At 38.9% G+C, this 7,618-nt stretch overlaps 1 protein-coding gene across 1 annotated transcript in view; it reads right to left on the bottom strand.

The window, feature by feature from the left end:
- LOC102831403 (60S ribosome subunit biogenesis protein NIP7 homolog) overlaps window positions 1–7,618 on the bottom strand; it is a 166,886-nt gene that overhangs the window by 90,198 nt on the left and 69,070 nt on the right. The window lies entirely within an intron of this gene.

Genomic DNA, 7,618 nt, shown 5'->3' with positions numbered 1-7,618 from the left:
CAGTATGACAAAGGAGCGGACAAATCTCTACAGTGAGGATCATTCCCACCCCCTTGGTACACAGGGTCAACAGGGAGGGGAACTTAGACATTGGCTACCCAAAATGAGGAGACTACAAAGGCAAGAAGTGACTGGCTTACAAGCTTTCAGTAGAGAACCTAGCTCCAGAGGATACAGGGAAAGTTTGAACCTCCACTGAATTGTTTCCAACCTGTCTGGATAGGGTTGGTAAAAGGTGAGGGGGGAAAGGACTCTTGTGGTTCAATAGGGAATGATTACAATCAGGTCTGACAGTGAGTGTTAGAAAGGTAAATGTAAATGTTTGGTAACAAAAGGAGGGGAGAGGCTGATTTTGCAGTCCAGGAGCTTGTTATCCCTGGAACCACCAAGGGAGAAAAGCGAAGTTGCAAGACCTTGTCCGGAGAAGCAGTGACACTAGGGATGGAGGCAGAGGCAATGAAGAGGACGAAGGAGCAGCTGGGGATCTGAACTCAGGGAAGGTAAGGGTTGTGTGCTGGCGGTCAGGAGGCAGGAGTGTGGGTGTACCCTTTGTGTGTTTGTTGATGCATGCAGGGGATTGTGATCATTGCAATGAAACAAAGTACGATAGGATGAATGTAAAGATAATGTTCACCCATGTAAACTAACACACAATTCACAATTAAAAAAAAAAAAGTCTATGTATAGTCAATAAAGCACAAGTAAACATCTTTCTGGTATTTTTTATTTTCAGCCAAGATATGTCTTGCATCCTCATCTGAATCTGGTTTAAACCTCTGTCAATTCCCTGTAGATATACTGTTGCAGCTGTAATTGAATTATCATCTTCAACAAACTTTTACTTGCATTCTATTTTAATGATATTGTTCGATGATTTCCACATTCCGTTCAGTCACCTCTCTTTGGAATGGACACAAATATTGCTCTCTTTCCATCAGTTGGCCAGGTAGCTCATAAATGTCTTGGCATACATGAGTGAGTGCCTCCAGTGTTGCCTAAGTTTGTTGAAAGATTTCAATTTGTGTTTTATCAATTCCTAGAGCTTTTTTTTTCTGTTAATACCTTCAATGCAGCTTGGATTTCTTACTTCAGTGCCATCAGTTCTTGATTATATGCTACCACTTGAAATGATTGAACATTAACTTTCTTTTTGGTACATTGACTCTGTGTAAAACTTCCTTTTTCTTTTGATGTTTTCTGCATCATTCAATATTTTGCCCAATAGAGTCATTCTATATTGAAAGTCGAGTCTTGAATTTTTTTTCTTCAGCACTTTCATCTTCAGAAATGATGAGTGTATTCGCCCCTTTGGTTTTCTAACTCCAGGTCTTTGCACATTTTATTATATAATACTTGACTTTGTCTTCTTGAGCTGCCCTTTGAAATTTTTGTTAAGTTTTTTGACTTCCTCATTTCATTGCTTTAGCATCTGTACACTGGAGAGCATGTTTCAGAGTCTCTTTTGATATTGATTTTGGTCTTCTCTTTCTTTCCTGACTTTTTAATTACTTTTTGATTTCTTCTTGTATGATGTTCTTGATGTCATTTCACAACTCTTCTAGTCTTCGGTCATTAGTGTCTAATTAATCAAATCTGTTCTTGAGATGGTCTGTAATTCCAGGTGGGTTATGTTTCATATCATATTTGGGCTCTTGTGGATGTGTTTTAGCTTTGTTCAGCTTTAGCATGAACTTGCATATGAGTAATTGATAGTCTGTTCCTCTGTTGGCTGCTTATATAGTTTTGGCTGATGATATTAAGATTTTCCACTGTCTCTTTCCACAGAAGTAGTCAATTAGATTCCTGTGTATTTCATCTGGTTAGGTGCATGTGTATAGTCACATTTAAGGGTGTTTCAAAAAGTATTTTCAGTGGATAAGTCATTGGTCTTACAAAATTTTATCATGCAATCTCCATCATCATTTCTATCACCAAGTCCAACTACAAACCCTTCCTCTTTGTTTCCATCCTTCACATTCCAATCACCAGTAATTATCAATCCATCTTAATTGCATGTTTGATCAGTTTCAGACTGAAGAAATGATTGCCTGTTGGTCAATGTACACATTTCTCATGAGCACAACTAAGCGTTATACAATACTCATTTTGGAATTGTTGTCCACAACTTGTTGTGATCCATTCAGTCAAAAGCCTTAGTCAATGAAGCTCAGGTGAAAATTAATCTCAGGTAAAAATATTTCTGCTATTCTCTGCTTTCTGCCAAGTTCCATGTGATGTCAGTTATTCTCTGCTTTCTTCTATTTTTTGCTTTCAACCAAGTTCCATCTGACATCCGTCACTCCACATCCTTGTCTGAATCTGTCCTACACCTCTGGCATTTCCCTGTCAATGTACTGTTGCCATCATTTTTGAAATATCTTTACCAAAATTTTAATTATATGAGATATTAATCATATTAGCTGATGATTTCTGCATTCTGTTGGGTCACCTCTCTTTGGAATTAGCAAAAATATGGATTCTCCCCCAATCAATTGGCCAGACATAGCTATCTTCCAAATTTCTTGGCATAGATTTGTGAATGTCTCCAGTGCTGTATCAGTTTATTGAAAGATTTCAATTCATACTTCATTAATTCCCAGAACCTTGTTCTTAGCTAATGCTTTCTGTGCACACTGGTTTTCTACCTTCAGTACATAGATGCATGATTACATGCTACCTTTTGAACTGGTTGAACACTGGCCATTTCTTTGAGATACAGTGACTCTGTGTTTTCTTTCCATCTTCACCGATGTTTTTTGCATCATTCAATATTACTCCCAAAACACTTTCCAGTATTGCAAGTTAAGGCTTGATTTTTTTCTTTCAGCTTGAGGAATGCTGAGTGTGTTCTGTCCTTTTGGTTACATTGACCTATAAGACATAGCAAAACTGCCCCATCATATCCAAGTCTGAAATCTTTATGGGAGTACACTGCCCCATATTTCTACCATGGATCAGCTGGTGAGTTTAAATTGCTAAAATTTTGGTTAGCAACCCAGTATCTAATACTGTGCCATTAGCCAGCTTGTAGTAATAGTAGTGTGGGTGTAAAGGCTCTTGACAGAGTCCCCCATGAGACTCTATAAAGTTTGGAGATAAATGAGATTATAGAGCTTGATTTCTTCATGGTGCAATTGTTGAACTTTCAGCTGTTAACCAAAAGTTGGTGGCTTCAACCCACTAGTGACTTCAGAGGAGCTAAAACGTGGAGTTCTGCTCCCATGAAGTTTGCAGCATAGAAACCCTATAAGACAGTTTTACTCTGTGGTACAGTGTCATTATGAGCCAGAATCGACTAAAAAATAACTAACAACAACAATGATTACACAGACTTTAGGAGGTGCTCTTCTGCCTATATTTAACTATTACACCTCATGTAGGAAAGATCCTGAACTTTGAATGATAAATCAGGTTGATTTGGAATCTTATGTATCTGTATCTGACAAATTATGTTTGCCAAATGGAAACCATTTAACCTTTTTTGGTACTAGTTTCCTCATTTTTAAAGATAAGTGCAGGGATTAGGCCAGATGATCTATCAGACCTTTCAAATTCTAAAGCCTGTGATTCTTTGAGATGGGCAGTTAGGGTAGCGGCAGGAGAATTTTACTTCTGGACCAGCCCTATTATGAGTCTGTTAGATCAACAGGACACCAGCTTGGCCTCAGCGGAGTCCAAAGATTCAAGGGCTGGATGGTTTCCTCGTAGGCTTTGGTCACCAATTCTCAAACAAGAAATCACAGAAAACCATCTCGTCATCTTCACAGTTGGAAAGAATTATTATACTACCTAAATTAGGCCAAGAACTGAGCCACCGTAGGGACTGAACTGCCTCTTTAAAGCATCAGTCTCTCCAGTCAGGGTAAAGGGCATCATCAGAGGAAACCCTGCATCAAGGCTAATGAGAACCTTGCTGAAAGCAGCCATGGGAATACTTCAGAAAACCACCTTCCTGACAGTGCCTGAATTTAAACTCTGCCATTCTCCACACACTACTTTACTTGTGCCTCCTACCTGCTGCCAACCCACTAACTTAATTTAGAGGGGATGAGAATTAGTGCTGGCTGTGTCTGTCCCACCCTTCTTCCACCTTTCACCTGCAGGGCAGCATGGAGGGACTCAAGTGCAGACCGCTGTTGTTATTTCAGAGAACAAACTGCCTGTAAATATTGCCTTGGAATACCATGAGTGCTCTGAACAGTTTCTTGCTGACCAGATCTCCATGTGTGCCTGTAGGCATCTGTGTTGATGTGTGTGTGTGTAGTATTTGTCTGTTTGATTGCTGTGCCCTGACTTGACAACTGGATTACAAACTACATCTATACAGTACCTGGAGTCCATGCTGGTGTAAATTGTTAACATGCTGAGCTGAGAACTGAAAGGTACCTTGGAAGAAAGTCCTGAAAATCTGTTTCCAAAGAATTAGCCTTTTAAAACTCTATGGAGCACAGTTCTACTTTGACCCACATGGCGTCACTATCTGCCAGCATCAACTCCATGGTACATAGTAGCTACTAGCATAGTCACTGATACATTATTGATACTTGATAAACATTTTGTGCATGAATGAATGTTGTTGTTGTTAAGTGTTGTCGAGTTGATTCCCACCCATAGCAACCCTGTGTAGTGTTTCTGAGGAGCAGCTGGTGAGTTTGAACTGCCAACTTTGTAGTTCAAAACACCTTTGCAGTCCAGCATATTAACCCACAGCGCCACACCAGGACTTCTGTAAATGAATGTTGTTGTTGTTAAGTGCTGTGAGTCAATTCTGACCCGTAGCAATCCTGTATAGGGTTTCTGAGGAGCAGCTGGTAAGCTTGAACCACTGACCTTGCAGTTCAAACAGCTTTGCAGTCTGACACGTTAGCCCACAGCGCCTGCTAGAAAGTCCTAGGAATGAATTGTTAGGTACGCGGAGTCGGTTCTAACTCATAGCGACCCTGTACAGGGTTTCCGAGGCTGTAAATCTTTACAGGAGCAGAATGCCTCATCTTTCTCCCGTGTAACCGCTGGTAGTTTCGAACTGCTGACCTTGAGGTTGGCAGCCTGACTCATAACCACTACGTTACTAGAGAAAGTCTTGCACATACTTTTCTTGATGGAGAGAATATGTTGTAGACCAAACTTCATAACTCATTTTCTATAAAAGGTCAGACAGTCAATCTTCTCTGCTTTGTGGATCATATTGTCTTAGTCACAATGACTCAACGCTGCCATTTTTTTCTGTGAAAATAGCCATAAAATGACACATAAGTCAGTGGATGTGATTTTGTTCCAATAAAGTCTTATTTACAAAAGCAGGTAGCACACCAGGCTTGTACTAAGCACAAGATACGGGAATTATCTGTTTGGAAATATGAGACATGAAGCTAGGTATATTGTTTCATCACAATTTAGGAAAATATTCAGGTCCCCTGTAATACTTCCTTCAAGCAAGATAGAACTTTCAAATTAAGATTTCAAGCAATGAACTAATTGTTTCTTGTTGTCAAGTGCCATTAGTTTCAACTCATAGAGACCCTGTACCCTGTATATGGTTTCTGAGGAGTTGCTGCTGGCTTTGAACTGAAGTTCAAATCAACCTCACTGCCGAGCGCTGATCTTATTTGTTGATTATTGACAGGTTCTCATTTCCCACTTTTTGTTATGTGTTGGGAAGGAGACAGGCCCAAACTGAGAGGCAAAAACGATCATGTCTAATAATAAAATATTCATTTCTTTTATGAAAAAAGCAGGGTTCTCATAAATTCTTAGGACTTTATCAAACTTGTTTTATAGTTGTGAAGTTTACATCATAATAATATTTTTAAAAACCTGTTTTCCCCCTGTCAAAATAAGATTTGAAAAAGAACTCATGTGTATCTGATGTAATAATACTTCCTCAATCTGAAATGGTTTGTTATTTTTGTTAGGTATTGTCAAATTAATTCCAACTCAAAGCAACAGTATGCACAACAGAACAAAATCCTGCCCCTTCTTTGTACAGTCCTCTCATTCATTGTTACCTTTGAGCCCACTGTTGTTACTATTGTACCAATTCAGCTCATGGGGGCCTTCTTCCGTTTTTCTGAAACTCCACTCTACCAGGGTCCTTCTCCAGGTACTGCTCCCTCCTGATAACATGTTGGAATTATGAAAGACAAAGTTTCACCATCCTGACTTCTAAGACGCGTTCTGTCTCTACTTCTTCCACGACAGATTTGTTTGTTCTTCTGGCAGGGCATGGTACTCTCAGTATTCTTCTCCAACTCCAAATTTAAATGCATCGATTCGTCTATGATTTTCCTTATTTCTATGGTTAAACTTTCATGTGAATATGAGGTGATTGAATATACTATGATTTGATCAGATACAATGTAGACCTCAAAGTGGCATCTGTGCTCTTTAACATTTTAACCAAGGCGAAGTCTTTTTTCAGCAGATTTACCTAAGGCAGTAAGTACTTCATTTGATTTCTTTACTGCTGTTTTCATGAGTATTGATTGTGGATCCAAGCAACATTAAGTCTTTTCTCCATTTATCATGATGAGGATTTTTCTTTTCTTTACATTGATGTGCCGTTCATACTGAATCCAGATTCTCAGATTATTTGCTTTGTATACAGATTAAGTGTGGTGAAAGGACATGACCCTGGTGTACTTCTTTCCTGATTTTAAACCATCCAGTGCCCCTTTTTTTGTGTTTGAATGACTGCCTGTTGATCTATGTACAAGTTTCTCATGAGCACAATTAAGTTGCAATGTTGTCCATAGTTTGTTATGATCCACACAGTCAAAAGCCTTTGCATAGTGAATACAAGTGCTCGTCTTTCTGGTGTTCTCTGCTTTCAGCCAACATCTACCTGATGTTAGCAGTAATATACCCAGTTGCATGTTCACTTCTGAATCTGGCTTGATTATCTGGCAGTTCCCTGACTATGTAGTGTTGTAACATATTTTAAATTATTGTCAGCAAAATTTTACTTGCATGCGATATTAATGATATTATTGTTCAACTATTTCCCAATTCCATTGGGTCACCTCTCTTTAGAATGGGCACAAATATAGATCTATTCCAATCTGTTGGCCAGGCAGCTATCTTCCAAATTTCTTGGCATATGTGAGTGAGCATCTGTAGTGTTGCATCAGCTTATTGAAAGAGTTCCGTTTTTATTGCATCAATTCCTGGAGTCTTGCTTTTAGTCAATGCCTTCTTCAGTACAGTTTAGATTTCTCCAGTACCATCTTCAGTGTCATTGGTTGTTTTTTTCAGTGCCTTCTTCAGCACCATTGGTTCTTGATTAAATGCTACATCTTGAAATGGTTGAACATAAGCCACTTCTTTTTGGTACCACGACTGTGTATTCCTTCATTCAGTATTTTACCTATAGAATCCTTCAATATTTCAAATACATGCTAGTAATTTTTGTCACTTCTTTCAATTTTAGAAATGCTGAGCATATTCTTCCCTTTTGATTTTCTAGCTCCAAGTCTTTGAAAATTTCATTAGAATACTTAGCTGTTTTGTCAAACTGCCCTTTGAAATTTTCTGTTCAGCTCTATACTTCTTCTTTTCTTCCATTATTTTAGGTTGTTGCAGACCGTGTAAGACTAGTCAGAGGTTCGAGGCCCTCTAGGGC

This window comes from Chrysochloris asiatica, unplaced genomic scaffold, assembly GCF_000296735.1.
Source record: "Chrysochloris asiatica unplaced genomic scaffold, ChrAsi1.0 scaffold00151, whole genome shotgun sequence".
Classification (NCBI taxonomy): domain Eukaryota; kingdom Metazoa; phylum Chordata; class Mammalia; order Afrosoricida; family Chrysochloridae; genus Chrysochloris; species Chrysochloris asiatica.
Note: the sequence above shows the minus strand (reverse complement) of the source record. Positions and strands in the feature narration are given on the sequence as shown.